Raw genomic sequence first — 20116 nt, 5'->3', positions numbered from 1 at the left:
GCACAAACCTCGCAGTAAGGTTGTACTGGAGGAGATGGTCTCCAATGAAGTTGCAAGGTCACCAGCAACAACCAATGAAAAACAGCAAGAGGAAACTACTAGTTCTAGTTAGAATAGTAGAGACCCTCGTCGTAGTGGGGGGGTTAGTAAGCAACCCATACGCTATGAACACGAAGTTAAAATGCTTGTGTCTGACACAAACAAAGACGATCCATTGACATTTAAAGATGCAATGAATGATTCTGACAAGGACAAATGGCAAGACGCCATGAACCAAGAAATGGAATCGATGTATTCCAATTCTGTCTGGGTTCTTGAAGATCCACCTGAGAATAACAAACCCATTGGTTGCAAGTGGATATTCAAGAAGAAAAGAGGAGCGGATGGAAAAGTAGATACTCTCAAAGCAAGGCTTGTAGCCAAAGGCTACACATTGAAAGAAGGGGTTGATTATGAAGAAACTTTTTCTCCTGTAGCCATGCTAAAATCCATTCATATACTCTTATCCATTGTTGTGTGCATGGATTATGAGATTTGGAAAATGGATGTCAAAACAACTTTTCTGAATGGCTACCTTGACAAAACCATTTACATGTCTCAACCAGAAGGGTTCGAAGTAAAAGGACAAGAGCAAAAGTTTTCAAGCTTCTTAGTTCCATCTATGGACTCAAACAAGCTTCTAGATCTTGGAATCTTAGATTTGATGAAACAATTAAAACTTTTGGTTTTGAACAAAACGTTGACGAACCTTGTGTCTATAAACAAATTAAAGATGGTGTGGTAGTATTCCTCGTTCTTTACGTTGATGATATATTACTGATTGGCAATGACGTAACATCATTGTCAAAGAAAAAGAACTGGTTAGCTGAACAATTCCAAATGAAAGATTTGGGAGAAGCCAAGTATGTTCTAGCCATTAAAATTCTTAGAGATAGACAGAACAAGACTTTGGCACTGTCTCAAGCAACTTATATTGATAAGGTGCTAGAATGCTTTAATATGCAAAACTCCAAAAATGGTGATATGCCAACCCATTCTGGAGAAATCCTTTCCAAGGAGCAGTGTCCCAAAACACCTCAGGAAGAGGAAGACATGAGACAATATCCCTATGCCTCAGCGGTAGGCAGTCTAATGTAAGCCATGTTGTGTACAAGACCTGACATTTGTTATGCAGTAAGGATAGCCATTCGTTATCAATCCAATCCTAGATTGAATCATTTGATTGCAGTGAAGAATATTTCAAGTATCTTAGAAATACTAGAGATTATATTCTTGTATATTCAAGTGGAGACCTGAACCCCACTGGTTACACTGCTTCTGATTTTCAATCAGACAGAGATAGTCAGAAATCAACTTCTGGATCAGTGTTTACTCTTGGAGGAGGAGCAGTAGTTTGGAAAAGTATTAAACAAACCAGCATTGCAGACCAACCATGGAAGCCTAGTATATAGTAGCTTGTGAAGCAGCTAACAAGTTTGTGTGGCTCAAGAAGTTCTATTATGATCTGGAAGTAGTGCCAGGTGTGGATAAGCCACTAGTCCTATACTGTGACAACAGTGAGGAAGTAGCTAACTCAAAGGAACCAAGGAGTCACAAGAGGGGAAAGCACATCTATAGGAAGTATCACTTGGTAAGAGAGATAGTTCATCGAGGAGATGTTGCAGTTATGAAGATAGCTTCAGAGCATAATCTTGCAGATCCTTTCACAAAGACTTTATCCATAAAATCTTTTAAGGAGCATGTAAGAAACATGGGAATTAGAGAGATGCCTTATTTGCTTTAGGGAAAGTGGGAGATTGTTGGGAATTGTGCCCTGAAAGCATATGTAGTAGACATTGTTTTAAGAAATTTATAAATAAATTGAATTTGTTATGTATATATATTTTATAGACTATATTATTCTGTGATAATATTAAGTAAATATCATAAAAATTCCTAAGTTCATGTATGTGATCTCAACCACATATTGGTACAGGAGGATTGTGTTTGAGATAAATGAACTTGAATAGTTCGCAGTAAAATAAAGTTATGGAATCTTTAGATTAATTACTGCAAGTATGGTCCACTAGTATTATGAATACATGTGATCTAGATCCGGATTACTAGTATAGTAGGACACTTTAGTGGAGGTACTTTATATATTAGAGAGTATATAGAACTGGACCAGATATGTTTATTAATACGTAGTTAAATACTATTTTGAAGTATTAATTAAATATATCAATTGATGATCATACACAAATAGATCTTAATCCTTAAGTTACTATGAACTCCTTTTTATGTTATATGAATTCTTTGATTCACTCGTTAGGGTCCGTCAGAATGATTAGGCTAAAAACTTTTGCTTTGGGAACTCATTAATGTAAATGGCTGGGGACATAGTATACATATATGGAATCTATACCTTTTTGTAAGAGATTGAATAATGGTTCTCTTAAGGGCTGACTTTTGGGACTGAAATGTTATTAAGCTCAAATTCATAATTTAGTTATGAATTAACCTTCACTAGTAAAGTCAATGGTACTTAAGGAGACAATATATAATTAAAAGGGTAAAAAAATAATTTTATTCTCGATTAATTATGAACAATTATTAGAGGGTTAATTTGTATGCAATGATTATATCAATGGACACTTTATTGTTATAAAGTACTCAGTAAATGAAATGTCTATAATTACAAGAGTGCATATTTATAGTGGAGTAATCATGAGATTAATAAATTAAGATTATTTAATTAAAGAGTTTAATTAATAATCTCAAATTTATTAGAGGTTTGACTCCCCACAGCGGCTCTATCAACACTATTCAAGGCAAGAGTTGATATAAAGGGTAAAATGGTAAAAAGATATATTTAAGAAGAAATTCGTTCTTCAGGCCAAATATGAAATTATGTGATAATAGTGATTAATTAATTATAAATTAGTTGTAATTATCAAAATTAATTATTATATAATTTTCAAAATTATATAAATAATTAATTTATTATATTTTTTGAAATTATAATATAATAAATATTTAATTTTCAAAATTAGTACTTAATTAAAATTGTTTTAATTAATTGATAGAATTAATTAGATATCTTTATTTGAGTGGGAGATAATAATCTGATAAGTTCAAATTGGATTTGAATTTAACCGATTGATATTTATTCAAATAATTAATTATATGTGATAATTAGTTAAAAAGATAATAGATTCAAATTTGAATTAATTATCCCGTTGTTGGATTTTATATGATAAGGTAGTTTGAATAAATAATTAAATAATTGTGGAAAAATCTCATATCCCTAATATATAGGGAGCTACATGACACACACAATCCCTAGACTGTGTGTGGTGTGAGCTACATGAAAAATTGAGGATAGATTTTTCACTTTTATTTATTTATTTAATTAATTAATAGAAAATTCAAAGTTAGTTTTTGATATTTTCATTTATAAGATATTTAATTAATTAAAAGATAAATTGTAAATTTGTTACATATTTATTTTATAAATTTAAATATTTTCTATTTAAGTTAGACTTATTAGATAATAAAAGATACTAAATTATTCGCTCTAAAAAACGAACAATATTTTTCTATCTTTTCCTGAAAAAGATACAAAACCAATCTCAGATATATTCTCTTGATCTCATGTGTTGAGTACATCAAGTGGAATCAAATGTATATCATCCTTTATTCTTTAAATGCCCACACACTTCTTGAGGTGTAGAGAATGTTGTGGAAGATCTTGGTGTGAGTACTTGGGAGCAGCTTGGATTGGAAGATCGTTTATTTTACGAAAAGATAGCAAGGACACTTGATAGGCATCAAGAGGTATGCTCTTTATTCTTTTCTTGTTTATGATTAATGTATGTATATTAGTGGAACCGCATATTTAAAGGTAGTTTAAATATGTTACAAATTGTTTGTTGTATACAAGGCCAACCCATCACTATTCCGCTTCGCATTAGGAAACACATTCCTAACATATGCGTCCAAGGCAATCAATACGACTAGTCGGCACTGGGGTCGAGGCAAGAGATGATGAGCAGGGTCAGAACCTTCCGTCAGCCTTTGAAAACTGGTAGTAGTATCTTGCTGATATGCAAGCCAGACTTCAGAGTCATGAAGAGCAGATTTTCCTTATGAGGCAACATGCTCCGTCAGGGAGTGTTGAAACTAACTTGCCACCTGTTGTGGCACCAACTATACAGCCACATGAGATTGGAAAAAGGTGGGAGCCACTCTACGAAAGATTCAGGAGACAGCACCCTCCAACCTTTGAGGGAAGAGTAGTGGATGAGTATGATCACCTCCATCCTAGACTTTATAATGGTGGAAGGTAATGACAGGGTGGCCTGTGCCACCTATAGGCTTAGAGAGGATGCTCGTATTTGGTGGGAGGTGGCATCACAGACTCGAGATGTTTCTACTATGAGCTGGGATGGGTTAAGAGATTTGTTCAACTAGATGTATTATAACGTTGCCTTCAGGGCAGAAAAGGCGAATGAGTGTATTAGGTTAGTGCAGGGCAGCATGACGGTTATTGAGTATGCCCAGAAGTTTGACATGCTAGCAAAGTTCACACCAGATTTAGTGTCTACTGATGCAACTAGGCAGGATAAGTTCAATGCTATGATAGGCCGAGATGTGAGGATCACATCAGTACCTGGGGGAACGACTTATGCTCAGGCGATTGAGAAGGCCCTCACTGCTGAGGAGGCAGAGAACAAGATTTGGAGGGAGAACATTACAAGACGGGATGTTCGCAGGGTAGTGCCTCCATATACAGGGTCTGGCAGGGGAGGAGGCCCCAAAGATCAGAAGAGGAAGACCCTGACACCTCAACCACTGCTGGTCCTGATAGAAGGGGACAGGGTGCTCAGGGTGGCTGCCAGGGAGGTGGTGAGACATGGAGGAGTTATCTAGAATGCACTAGATGCAGAAGGCGCTATCTGGGCAAATGTTGGGCCAAGGCTTGTTATTTGTGCGGGGTGGTTGGACACCTCAAGAAATATTGTACGACATTGAAGAGGGAGGAACCAGGGAAGGTGGATAGCTTGACTCTACCTCGAGTGTTCACCTTGACACAAGCAGAGGCTGAGGCTAATGCTAGCCCTCGGTAGTGAGGGGTCAACTTTCTAACGCTAGTTCTTCATATACTATATTGATTGACTCTGGTGCTGCACATTCACTTGTTTCTAGTAAAGTGATAGATAGATTATGCAGGCCTAGTCTGTATTATACTGCAGGGTTTGGGACTATATTGCATACAAGGGAGCTTGTAGTTTCTTGGAGATGGATTAGAGCATTGCCAGTGATGGTGGATAATAGGGAACTATCAGAAGATTTGATTGAGTTTGGTATGGACGATTTTGATATGATTTTGGGGATGGATTGGGTAGTCAGATACAAGGCCACAATAGATTGCAGAAAGAAGATGGTGACTTTTGAGCTTGAGGGTGAGGACCCCTTTATTTTTGTGGGTACTATGCACGGACCCCACATTCCTATGATATTAGCGTTGAGGGCTAGGGACCTATTACAAGGAGGTTGTGTAGGTTTCCTAGCTAGAGTGGTGGATACCACTAGAGTTACGCCAGTGGGGTCGGGAGAGACTAGACTAGTATGCGAGTTCTTGGATGTGTTTCTAGAGGACTTGCCGAGAGTGTTGATGCACAGGGAGCTTCAGTTTGTTATTGAGTTAGCGCCATGTACGAAGCCAGTGTCGAGGGCACCATATAGGATGGCTCCAACAGAGCTAAATGTGTTGAAGATATAGTTGCAGGAGCTTCTAGATTTGGGGATTATCAGACCTGGCTTCTCGCCATGAGGTGCTCCATTTTTATTTATGAAGAAGAAGGATAGTACTCTGAGAATGTGTATAGACTACAGGAGTTGAACAAGTTTACCATCAAGAATAAGTTCCCTTTACCAAGGATAGATGACCTCTTCGATTAGTTGTAGGGTAAGACGGTATTCTCGATGATTGATCTTCGATCTAGTTATCACCAGTTGATGATCAAGGACGTGGATATTCCTAAGATGACCTTCCGTACGAGGTATGGGCTATATGAGTTCTTGGTCATGTCGTTTGGTTTAACCAATGCCCCAATAGCATTTATGGATCCGATGAACATGGTGTTCAAGGATTTCTTGGAAGTTTGTGATTGTCTTCATTGACGACATCTTAGTTTACTCCAATTCAGAGGCAGAGCATGAGCAGCATCTCTGACGGGTATTACAGAGATTGAGAAAGCATCGGTTATATGCTAAATTTAAGAAGTGTGAGTTTTGGCTACCGGAAGTGACATTCCTTGGACACATTGTTAGTGGAGATGGGATTAAGGTAGATCCAACCAAGGTTGAGGCAGTTAGGGATTGGCCGTGACCAAGGAACACCTCGGAGGTTAGGAACTTCCTAGGGTTAGCGGGACATTACAGACGGTTCATGGAAGGGTTCTCAAAGATTGCCACATCATTGACTGAGTTGACACGAAAGAATCTGGAGTTCTCTTGGTCAAACAAGTGTGAGGGTAGCTTCTAAGAACTGAAGGGATGACTGATTACTGCTCCTGTGTTGAGCCAGAGTGGCCCAGGATAGTTGTTTAGTTTGAAGCATATATCAAAGGAGTTTGCAAAAGAGATGGCTAGAGCAGGAATAGAACTGGTTGTGGGCCGATTGGCCAATATTACTTTACATTCTACCCTCCTAGAGAGAATAAGAGAGGGTTAGTTGGATGATGCGCAGTTGCAGAAAGTTAGAGGGAATGTCCTACCTGGAGTGGCTAAGGATTATTCCATTTCAAAGATGGGTTTACTTCGGTATAAGGATCAGATCTATGATCAGATGGATATGGGGATTAGATGAGAGATACTTGATGAGTCCCATACTACACCGTACTCACTCCATCCAGGCACCACGAAGATGTATCATGATCTACGGACTTTATGTTGGTGGCCTAGGATGAAGAAATACGTAGTTGAATACGTGGCTAAGTGTTTAACCTGTGAGCAGGTGAAGGCTGAGCATCAGCGACGAGCGAGAATGTTACAGCCTTTGGGTATTTTCGAGTGGAAGTGGGAAGACATCACCATGGATTTTGTGGGAGGTTTACCAAGGACGGTGGGGCTACACGACTCGGTGTGGGTGATAGTAGACTGATACACAAAGTCAGCTCACTTTTTACCAGTGAGGATGACCTTTACTGTTGATCAGTATGCAGACTTATATTTCAGGGAGATTGTGCATCTCCATGGGGTTCCTAAATCTGTAGTATCTGACTAGGATCCCATATTTACCTCTAAATTTTGGGGTGATTTACCGAAAGCTGTGGGGACTCAATCAAATTTTAGTACAGTCTTTCATCCTCAAACAGACGGACAGTCTGAGAGGACAATTCATGTATTGGAAGATATGCTTAGAGCGTGTGTGTTAGACTTCAAGGGGTCTTGGAGTAAGTACCTCCCATGGATTGAGTTTTTGTACAACAGCAGTTATCAATCAACGATTGGAGTAGCTCCATGCGAGATGTTATACGAAAGAAAATGTAGATCGCCCATTCATTGGGATGAGATGGGGGAGAGGAAGTATTTGGGACTGGAGATGGTTCAGAAGATTAATGAAGCTATTGAGAAGATCCGAGCTTGAATGCTCGCTTCGCAGAATAGACAGAAAAGATACACTGATATTAATCATAGGGACATGGAGTTCCAGGTATGAGACCACATGTTTCTGCAAGTTTCACAATTACAAGGGTTGAGGAGGTTTGGGAAAAAGGGCAAGTTGAGCCCTAGATTCATAGGACCTTATGAGATCTTGGAAAGGATCGGGCAGGTAGCCTATGGATTGGCTCTGCCACCATCATTGCCAAGAGTTCACGACGTATTCCACATCTCTATTCGGAAGTACGTCTCAGATACGATTCATGTATTGGGATATGAGGGTCTAGAGTTACAGACCGATTTATCGTACGAGGAGCGACCAGTTCAGATCCTCTATAGAAAAGATAAGGTTATGAGGAATAAGAAAATTCCTTTAGTCAAAGTATTATGGAGGAATAGAAAGGCCGAGAAAGCAACCTGGGAGCTTGAGTCAACTATGCGAGATCAGTATCCCGAGTTATTCAGGTAAATTTTGAGGACAAAATTCTCAGTAGAAAGGGATTGTTGTAACGACCCAAAAATTCTAATAGGGTTTAGTTGTAACGCCCTACTTCCTTAGAGCCGTTACTAAGTGAGTTTAAGACAAAACAATGTGCAATGAACTCGCTAACCGAGGTTTTTAAAACAAAACTGTGACTAATTAAAAAGTGAAGGCTGTAATCCTTGAAAATGCGTTGTTTCATTAAAACTTCTAGTATTAAACATTTGGGATCCCAAAATAAGGTTTGAAAACTATTTACATCTTGAAATAAGTTTACAGTTGATTAGTTATAAGAATCATAGATTATTACAGCCGTTTTTCGAATAAACCCCCAACCAAAGCAGTCGGGCAGGCCAAACATGTACGCATCGCTTCACGCTCTCCGTACTCATGGTTGGTTGACTCAATCTATGCCCTTACCTGCAACACAGAGCACCCGTGAGCCGAAGCCCAGCAAGAAAACTCATGCAGAACATAACATATGCAAATTATACAGTTAATCATATCAGATAATCCACAGATAAACAAGTCAACCATTAGACTAAGCAAACACGGCCATGCCGCCCCAGAAGCCTTACCAAAGCCTGGGGTTTCGGTCCTTACCGTAGGATCTCACATGTATCCACTGGGTCCCACCCTGACTATAAGCATCCCATGTGCTAAGTGTTACTTCCGGCCCCACTGCTGTTCTTGGCCTTACGTCGTTCTCGGCTCCATTTCCGTTCTCGGCTCCGCGCCGCATCATTCCACTATAACCACATATAGTATAACTCAAACAACATTCAAACAAATATCAATTCATTTAAGTATACACCCTAACATGTAATGCAAAATATAGGGCCGTGCCCGGCAATCATCTCATCATGCAATATAGGGCCGTGCCCCGCAATCACACTATGGGCCCATGCCCTATCCTACGGGTGTTATAGTTTTCTTACCTGTACTCCGAGCTTCTTGATGCACTAAAGCTGCGAGCACGGTCCTCTAGCACGAGCCTCTCCAATAACCTAGTCACAACACACATGAAACATCCTTTAATACTAATCAATTCAAAACCCCACATAAACCATTAAACAACTCAGAAACATCATCAAAGAAACCCAAACACACAATCAAATCCCCAAAATCCACATCTTTGATTTTCAACTTCAGAAAATATAAAACCCAAAACCAAACTTAAACCATGCTTAAATTCGTCAAACCATAACAGAAACAAGCCTTAAATTACATAGAATCCTTACCTTGAATGAAGAATCCAACCCTAAGCTTCCTTCATCTCCTAAGTCTCCAATTTCAGCTCCTCCACCCATCTTCTTCTTCTTCATGCCCTAGCTTTTCCTCCTTCTTCTTTTTCTTCTCTTCAATTTTCATCAAAGCAACAAATGACCAAGCCCCAAACCGTGTACTCCTTAATACCCAGCTGCAACCTATCTAATTCCCAGCCAAATGACCATTTTACCCCTTCATCAAAACCCTTTGCTAACTACACCTCAAGGGCACTCTAGTCCTTTCTCCTATATTGCAATTCTACCAATTCTTTCACCTAAACTTGTTACTCTCAGTAGTAACTAATGGTTACCCAGGTTACTAAATCTCCAATAACCATTAACCGCCAATTCTCTACTTAACCATAAAATTCCCAAGGTACCCCTAGGCTCCTCCCGAGCCGGGTATAGAAATCTCGTTGTGACTCTTAAGTTAACTTGCTCTCTAGGACTGTCTCGGCACGTGCATCACAACAACAACACCACACTCACGTGGTACAATTCACAGAATACAATTATCACATATATGCCCTCAGCGGGCTAAAATTACCAATTTACCCCTATCATGCAAACGGGGTCCACATGCATATTTATTTCACTTAACATGCATACTAACCACGAAGTCATGCATCTCGAATGTTCAATTAGTCATATAACATGCTTTAAATCATAACCATGCATTTAACTCATAAAATCACACATAAATCCCAACATGCCCTCCTGGCACACTAATCAAGGCCCTCAAGCCTTATTAGCGATTTTGGGTCGTTACATTAGTGCCTTGATTAGCATGCCGGGAGGGCATAATTGGATATGTATGTGATTATATGATTTAAATGTGTGACTATGTTGCAGACATGACATATATGATGATGTGAACATATTATATGTATGTTTATGAGTATTAGATATGCATTCGGGCCCTTTAATGTTTATAAGGGCATATCTGTAATTTTGGCTCGTTAAGGGCATAAATGTGATTATATGTGTTAACTGGTTGAGACCACATTATTATGTGGATAAATTTGCAGTATATGGATCAAGGCGATCCTAGTGAGCTAAATAGCGGAATAGTCACAGCGGGGAATAATACCCGGCTCGGGGTGAGCTTAGGGGTATTTTGGGAACTTAGAATATATTTTGGGGTTTATTGAGTAACGAGAAATATTTGGTAATTAGTTGGGCATGATGGGATTAATTGGAAAATGGTAGGATGACTTAAGGAAATAGTGGGAATTGGGAAAAAGACCATGTTACCCTTAGAACAATTAGAGGGTTGAGTTGTCTTGAGGGGTACTTTAGTCTTTTTGGCTAAGGTGGAGGATCAACTAAGGTTTAGGAAACCACCAGAGTTGGTAGGAACAAGCTTGATCTCTCTCACTCCCTCACATACATGTTTTCTGTCCTCCTCTATCTAGAACCTAAGGGAAACTCTGAGTTTTGAAGGAGAAACTTAAGAAAACAAGCTGGGAATTGAGCTGAAGGGAACTGGGAAACTAAAGCTGGGAAACCAAGAATTTGCTGAGAATCTAAGCTGCAAGTTGAGGTAAGGTTTCAAGTTTTAATTGGTGAATTTTTTTGTACTATAGTTAGAATTTCGAGTTTGCATGAAGAGGTATTTCAAGACTGGTTTTGGGTATTTGACAAGTGTAAGGAATGGTTTATAGGTTGGTTATGATGTTTAGGCTATAAGGTTAAGGATTCTAAGCATAATTCTGAGTTTGGCTAATGATTGGGGTTGAATTTTTTAGGTTTGGTCTCGAGGAAAAGGCGGGAAAAAGGCTAGTTTTCTGGGTTTGGGGGCTCGAGTCACGGCCCTGTTCTTCAGGTGTCGCGGCCCGTGTGCTTGTGGAGGCAGGAAGGCCTCTGTTCTATCTAGGTGCGCCGCGGCGCAAGGTATAGTGTGTCTTCGCCCGTGTCCTTCAGTAGTGAGGGATTTTGCCTCTGACTTAAGCGTGATGTGGCCTTAAGGGGATGGTCGCGGCTCAAATGAAAAGTTAAGGTTGTTTAAGTGTTTTAAGCTCGAGAACCCCAAATGTTAAGGCTCAAGAAGGAACCTACTACCCGGATTGGTAGAATCCATGGTCCCGGAGGTTAGATTAATATTTTGAAGTTATTTATTAGATTGGAATTTGATAATTATCCACTATTGCTTGTGAATAGGATTACCGTTCAGGCTCAGGACTGAGGATCATGCTCGGGACCACTCTTTATCTATCGCTCGGGACTCGAGGTAAGGAAAATGCACCCATGTTGTTGTGAACAGGACTGAGATTCCATGTAATTGTACGTATGTGTGTTCTGTAACTTATATGACTGCTATGTATAATATGAAAGAACACCCTAAGGGTGCTGGGGTTGATGATAAGCGTACTGAACGCATCTCGGACTAAGCAAGTCGGGATCAGCTTGATAAACAGAGGGCTCAGCCTAAGGGCATTGACACCTGAAGATTTGTATCACTGATCGAGACATATGCTTGAAGATATATGTTTACCATCATTTAGCTTAATACTTGTACTCTACTCTTTAATTGAATTAATTGGATTGAAGTTTATTATATACTCTTGTTGCTGTCTATGCTTGTTGATTATGGTTTTCTTGCTGGGCCTTGGCTCACGGGTGCTACGTGGTGCAGATAAGGGTAAAGGAAAATTGGACCAATAATGAGTTAGAGAGCTCTGGGGGAAGAGTGTACATCGTTAGCTGCTCGGCTACCACGACCGAGGGATTTTACAAGAATTAGAGCTCTAAACCGTATTTTGCCGTTAGACTGGCTTTTGTTGTACCAGTTTTTTAGGGTTGTTTTCCGCCATGTAAATACTATTTTTGGGATCCATATATCAAACCTTTGTTTTAATAAAAATTAACCATTTATGATCAAAATCTTTTAATCCTAACCTGATAGTTGACGTTAGAATCACATTTATGTTCAAACGACTTGGTTAGCAAGTCTTGCACAATTTTAAACACACAATGTAACGATCTTGGTTATCCAAGGCGTTACAGCTTGGTATCAGAGCGATCCAGGTTTAAGGGTTCCTGAAGACTGGCTGGGCATGTACACTTGTCGCTAAAGCAAGCTTGACTCAGGTTTTGGTAACCATATATGTGATTGTATGCTTAAATGTTTAAATGGAATATAAATGCTTTATTGCACGTTTAATAGAGAGCATGAGATATACTGATAGGGCTTGGCCCTTAACTGCTATGTGATTATTATAAGGCTTGCTATTTAGCATTGCTACTGTATGTGAATAAATGTTTAAATGCTTGTTTGCATCTTGATTGCATACTGTTGGTTGGGTTTCGATGTTGGACAATGGAATGAATGTTAACTTGCTATCATGGCCTGACCTACCGAGTCGTTGATAGCAGATCATCTGGGATAGTTATGCATCCAAGGCAGTTAATACGACTAGCCGACACTGGGGTCGAGGCAAGAGATGATGAGTAGGGTCAGAACCCTCTGCCAGCCCCTGAGAACTGGCAGTAGTTGCTTGTTAATATGCAAATCAGACTTCAGAGTTAGGAATAACATATTTTCCTTCTGGGGCAACAGGCTTTGTCAGGGAGCCACTCTACGAAAGATTCAGAAGACATCAACCTCCAACCATTGAGGGAGGACCAGATCCACTGAAGGTTGAGTAGTGGATGAGTACGATCTCCTCCATCCATGAATTTATGAGGGTGAAAAGTAATGACAGGGTGGCATGTGCCACCTATATGCTTAGAGAGGATGCTCATATTTTGTGGGAGGTGGCATCACAGACTCGAGATGTTTCTACTATGAGTTGGGATGGGTTCAGAGATTTAGTGCCTACTGATGCAGCTAGCCAGGACAGGTTAATTCCACGGCTTAATGCTATGATAACCTGAGATATGAGGATCACATCAGCACTTGGGGGAACGACTTATGCCTAGGTTGTTGAGAAGGCCCTCACTGATGAGGAGGCGGAGAATAAGATTTGGAGGGAGAACGTTGCGAGATGGGATGTTTGTAGGGTAGTGCCTCCATATACAGGGTCTGGTAGGGGCGGAGGCCTGAGTGATTAGAAGAGGAATACGCTTGACACCTTGACCACTGCTGGTCCTGATAAGAGGGATCGGGGTGCTCAGGGTGGCTGCCAATAAGGCGATGAGACATGGAGGAGTTATCCAGAATGCACTAGATGCATGAAGCGCCACCTATGCAAATGTCAGGCCAAGGCTTGTTATTTGTGTGGGGTGGTAGGACACCTCAAGAAAGATTGTCCGACATTGAAGAGGGAGGAACCAGGGAAGGTGGACAGCTTGACTCCAACTCGAGTGTTCACCTTGACACAAGAAGAGGCTCAGTTTAGTCCCTCGGTAGTGACAGGTCAGCTTTCTAGCACTGGCTCTTCACATACTGTATTGATTGATTCTGGTGCTACACATTCATTTGTTTCTGGTAAAGTGATTGGTAGAATGTGTAGGCCTAGTCAGTATTATACTGTTGGGTTTTGGAATATATTGCCTACAACGGAGTTGGTAGTTTCTAGGAGATGGATTAGAGAATTGCCAATGATGGTGGATAGTAGGGAACTATCAGTAGATTTGATTGAGTTGGGTATGGACGATTTTTGGGATGGATTGGCTAGTCAGATACGGGGCCACAATAGATTGTAGGAAGAAGATGGTGACTTTTGAGCCTGAGGATGAGGACCCCTTTGTTTTTGTGGGTACTATGCACGAACCTCACATTCCTATGATATCGGCGTTGAGGACTAGGGACCTATTACAAGGAGGTTGTGTGGGTTTCCTAGCTAGTGTAGTGGATACCACTAGAGTTACGCCAGTGGAGCTGAGGGAGACTAGACTGGTATGCGAGTTCTTCGACGTGTTTCCTAAGGACTTGCCAAGATTGTCGCCGCCCAGGGAGATTCAGTTTGTTATTGAGTTAGCGCTAGGTGTGGAGCCAGTGTCGAGGGCATTATATAGGATGGCTTCGGCAGAGCTAAAGGAGTTGAAGATACAATTGTTGGAGCTTCTGGACTTGGGGTTTATCAGACCTAGCTTCTCGTCATGGGGTGCTCCAGTTTTATTTGTGAAGAAGAAGGATGGGACTCCAAGAATGTGTATAGAATACAGGAGTTGAACAAGTTGAGCACAAGAATAAGTACCCCTTACCGAGGATATATGACCTGTTTGATTAGCTGCAGTGTAAGATGGTATTCTCGAAGATTTATCTTCGATCTGGTTATCACCAATTGAGGATCAAGGATGAGGATATTCTAAAGACGGCCTTCCGTACGAGGTATGGCATTATGAGTTCTTGGTCATGTCATTTCATTTGACCATTGCCCCAACAGCGTTTATGGATCTGATGAACACGGTGTTCAAGGATTTCTTGGGTCAATTTGTGATTTTCTTCATTGATGACATCTTAGTTTACTCTAATTCAGAGGCAGAGCATGGGCAGCATCTCCGACGGGTATTACAGAGATTAAGAAAGCATCGGTTATATGCTAAATTTAGGATGTGTGAGTTCTGGCTACCAAAAGTGACATTCCTTGGACACATTGTTAGTGGAGATGGGATTAAGGTAGATCCAACCAAGGTTGAGGCAGTTAGGGATTGGCCGAGGCCAAGGAACACCTCGGAGGTTAGGAGCTTCCTTGGGTTAGTGGGATATTACAGACGGTTCGTGGAAGGGCTCTCAAAGATTGCCACACCGTTGGCTGAGTTGACACGGAAGAATTTGAAGTCCACCTGGTTAGACAAGTGTGAGGTTAGCTTCCTAGAACTGAAGCGACAACTGATTACCACTCTTGTGTTGAGTCTTCCTTTGGAGGAAGGGAAATTTGTGGTGTATTATGATGCATCAAGACTAGGATTGGGATGCGTGCTGATGCAGAATGAGAAGGTTATCGCCTATGCATCGTGGCAAATGAAAGAGTATGAGCAGCGATATCTTACCCATGATTTGGAGTTAACAATGGTGGTGTTTGCATTGAAAGTATGGCGACATTATCTGTATGGGGAGAAGTGCGAGATATACACCGATCATAAGAGTTTGAAGTATTTCTTCACCCAGAAGGACTTAAACATGAGACAAAGATGTTGGCTGGATTTGGTGAAGGACTATGACTGTGACATCCTTTGACCTGGAAAAGCCAATGTAGTGGCAGACGCATTGAGCTGGAGGGGCCGAGGACAGTTTTTTTAGTTCGAAGTAGATATTGAAGGAGTTAGCAAAAGAGATAGCTAGAGCAAGAATAGAATTGGTTGTGGGCTGGTTGGCCAATATTACTTTACAGTCTACCCTCATAGAAAGGATAAGAGAGGGTCAATTGGATGATGCGCAGTTGCAGGAAGTTAAAGGGAATGTCCTAGCTGGAGTAGCTAAGGATTATTCCACTTCAGAGACGGGTTTACTACGGTATAAGGATCAGATTTTTGTTCCGATGGATATAGGGATTAGATGAGAGATACTTGATGAGTCCCATACTACACCTTACTCACTCCATCCAGGCACCACGAAGATGTATCAGGATCTACGGAATTTATAATGGTGGCCTAGGATGAAGAAGGACATAGTTGAATACGTGGCTAAGTGTTTAACCTATCAGCAGGTGAAGGTTGACTAGAAGGAATCATCCTTTTTCTTAGAACCTTGTCCTTTCTATCTATGATCTGAACTGTTCATTCCTCATACAACAGATCTGTCTATAGCTCTAGATCCTCATATCCCAATACATGGGTCATATTTGACACATACTTCCTAAGCATTGAGATGTGGAACACATTATGAACTTCTGATAACGACGGGGGTAGAGCCAATCTATAGGCTACCTACTCAATCCTCTCTAGGATCTCGAAAGGTCCTACGAATCTAGGGCTCAGCTTGCCCTTTTTCCCAAAGTCAGCTTACCCCTCCCAATGTCAAAACTCACAAAAACACGTGGTCCCCTACCTGGAACTCCCAGTCCCTACGCTTAGGGTTAGCGTAGCTTTTCTGTCTGCTCTACGAAACGAGCATTTTAGCTCGGATCTTCTCAATAGCTTCATTATTCATCTGAACCTTCTCCGTTCCTATGTACTTCCTTTCCCTCATCCCATCCCAATGAATGGGTGATCTACACTTCCTTCCATACAACATCTCGTATGGATCTACTATTGGGAATAATGCCCTTAAAGCAATGGTAGATGACAAATGTTTTAAATGAAATAAATAATTGAATTGAATTGAATTATTATATATAGCCTATGTCCGATATTATATTGATAATATTAAGTAAATATTAGAAAATTCCAAGGTTTATCTATGTGTTCTTAATCTCGTTTTGGTATAAGAGGATCGAGATTAAGATAATAAACATAAAACAGTTCTCAGTAAAATAAAGTTATGGAATCTTTAGATTAATTACTACTAGTACGGTCCACTAGTATTATGAATACATGTGACCTAGATCCGGGTTACTAGTATAGTAGGACATTTTAGTGGAGGTACTTTGCATGCTGAGAGTTTGTAGAACTAGACTAGATGTGATTTGTTAATACTTGTTTAAACAATGTTTCATAGTATTAATCAAACACATCAAACGATGATCATATACAATTATTTTGGAGACTCAATGATATATATGGCTGGGGACGTAGTTTAACAGATATGGAATCTATACCTTCTAATAGATTGAATAAGGGTTCCCTATTGGGTTGACTTTTGGAAATGAAAAGGTTATGAGCACTCACGTCGCAAACTTGTTGTGACACAACCTTCACTAGTAAAGTCAACGGTACTCTAGAAGCAAGATATAGTTAAAAGGGTAAAATGAGAATTTTATTCACGTTTAATTATGAACCATTAATAGAGGATTAAAGTTGTATGTAATGATTATATCAATGGACACTTTATTCTTAAATAAAGTACTCAGTAAATATATGTCTACAATTATCAAGAGTTCAATCTCATATTTATAGTGGAGTAATCATGAGATTAATAAATATAATTATTTAATCAAAGAGTTTTGATGAATAATGTAATATTTATTGGAGCTTGATATTATAGGTCCATAGGTCCTCAGGGTGGCTCTATCAACACCATATCAAGGTAAGAGTTGATACAAGGGTATAACTGTAATTTGAGAATTTGAGAAGAATTTTATTCTTCTGGTCAAGTATGCAACTTTATAATAATAGAGGTTGAATAATTAATTTGGAATTAATTATTAATTTTTTTAAAATATATCTATTAATTTAAATATGTAAATTTCGAATTTCATATATATAAATTGTTGACGCGGTTTTTCGCCTACAGTGTATTAAGAAATAATAAGGGCAGATTAGTGCTTAATGGTAAACCATAAATAAAATAACAAGAATTCACTCAAGAACACAGAACTTTTACGTGGTTCAGTGGTTAAAATCCACCTAGTCCACGAGTCACTATTATTGCTATTTCTCTTACTATTTTGGCAGAGTTTTGGTATTACAGAATAATCTTTTTTTTTTTCCTGTCCAACATTCCCAGTATTTATAAGGGAATTCCATGGACAGGTTTGGGTAATCACACATTTACATAATGTCTATATTCTATACAAATAATTCTCATTTATATGGGGATATGGTTTGATAACAGAATAAATATGTTCCTACTATCTCAGATAATAAATATGATAGCCTGATCATTAATAAACGTATAGACATATCCCGAGTCTCTGGGGATCCCAGAATATGCATCATAGTTGAATCGTCACGAGCTGGATATCTCCTCCAAACTCGTGCTTCGACAGTTATCTGATTCCGAGCTCGTGCTTAACAACCATCATGTTCTTAGTTCATGATAAACTCAGGACGCCTAACACCATGTCTGATATTTATGAATCCCGAGCTGGCCACATGAATAATAAGCAGATATTCTTCTTGGTTATTTTTCCGTGTATTTATATACTAGCTGTACCTGAGCTGAATGAATGAACTCGTGCTAAAAGTAGGGTATAACATTTTACCCCCAAGCTCCTGCTCATGTATGATGTCGTCATTTTCTGACCTACACAGTAGGGGCTTTTAGACTTCTGGTACATAAAACCATGCATGCCTACTACTCTAGTACTGGACACGTGGTTTGCTGCAATTGTCATCTGTTCAGGTTTTGGGACTGCAATAATTGTTTTTTCAATTTTTTGCTGCCATGTGGTCTATTTAATCTTGGCCCTTGGATCTTGAGATACCCCAATTGGATGGCGCAGATTAATTTATGTAGTTTACGTATAAATAGGGTGATTATATTTAAAACCTCACCACATTTGCACTTGAAAATTTCCCATTTCTAAACTCTTAAGCTTCCCTTCTTCTTCCCCAGATTCCCCAAAACTGTTCATCATGCCCAGTCATTCAGAAGCTTTCCAGGAGCTTTTCGTAATCCGAATATACATTCTCCGATCATCAAACACACTTTTGGTAAGTATCTCATCCTTTGCTTTGAACGAATTTCTTTATTCTTCATGATCCAAAGAAACTTCTTTTTCTTCCTTTTAGCAATGTTCATCGTTCGATATTGTTAGACTTTTTATGAATGCCAATAGGGAATAGGTTTCGGCTTTATGCTCCATAAGTAAAATTGAATATGTTTTGATAAAAAAAGAATATCCATAAAACTGGGTAAATTTCTGGGTTAATCAGGGGTAGTTCTAATGAAAAATAGGTTTAGAGCATACCTGTTTGGGGCATAGAAATAGTAACGTCTCTAGGTTAAATACCAGATAGCTTAAGGGTTACGATTCGTTAGGTGGTTTTGCACTAAACCACCTTATAGAGGAAAGTAATGACCCAACATTTCTGACACACGGATCCCTAAATATCAGGGGACTGTTAAGAAACCGAGGTGCATAGCTTTGGATATCGCGTGGCACCACGCGATGGGTTTCGGCTAACTTTAGCTCGTATAATGAGAATAACCCCTTTCATCCTTCGTACCTTCGCGACATAGTTATAGATCATCTTAGGTCGCCTACTAACTAGGCTGCTTTGTCGTCAGGCGATCTGATGGCACCTCCCAAGAAGAAATTCGCGAGCTCATCTACCCAACGCAAAGACAAAGGGAAGCAAATCGCCTCTGACTCTCCTATTCCGCACTTCAGTCCGGTTGTGGAGAAAGAAGTTCTCGTCGACCCCAACGTATTCTTCGAGGCTGAGCACATAGTCTCGAAAATCAAGACTCAAGGGAAGGTGAATAAAATCCTATTGAGTCACAACATTGAGATGGGAGATGACGATCTCCTAGCTTGACCTGCGTTCGAAGGGAATGGAGCTGTGCTCCTTTCCAAGACGACTACGTGGCCTATAGCAATGAGCATCTGAAGGCCGGGACCTTCCTTCCACTGGATCATTATTTCTTAGACTTTTTAAACTACGTAAAACTGGCTCATTTCCAGCTCCCCCAAAATTCATATAGACTTTTGGGGGGGCTGAAATATCTGTTCTTGAGGCACGAGTGGGAGGTCCCCTTTCTAGCAGATATTTTGTTCTTTTTCTATCTCAAAGCAAGCCCCGACCAGAGAGGATGTGGTGATGGGTTTTACTACCTCACACAATTTCCCAGCTCCGTCTCCATCATCGATCTTCCCAACCATACAAATGACTATAAAGATTTATTCTTTATGTCGAATGGCTTCAAGAATTGTGAACACCGATACTTCGACCGACCTTGTAAGTCTTCTACCTTTGCAAATTCAGCTTGTGAATTTTTTTATTCCTTGAA

Source organism: Humulus lupulus, chromosome 5, assembly GCF_963169125.1.
Source record: "Humulus lupulus chromosome 5, drHumLupu1.1, whole genome shotgun sequence".
Taxonomy (NCBI): domain Eukaryota; kingdom Viridiplantae; phylum Streptophyta; class Magnoliopsida; order Rosales; family Cannabaceae; genus Humulus; species Humulus lupulus.
Note: the sequence above shows the minus strand (reverse complement) of the source record.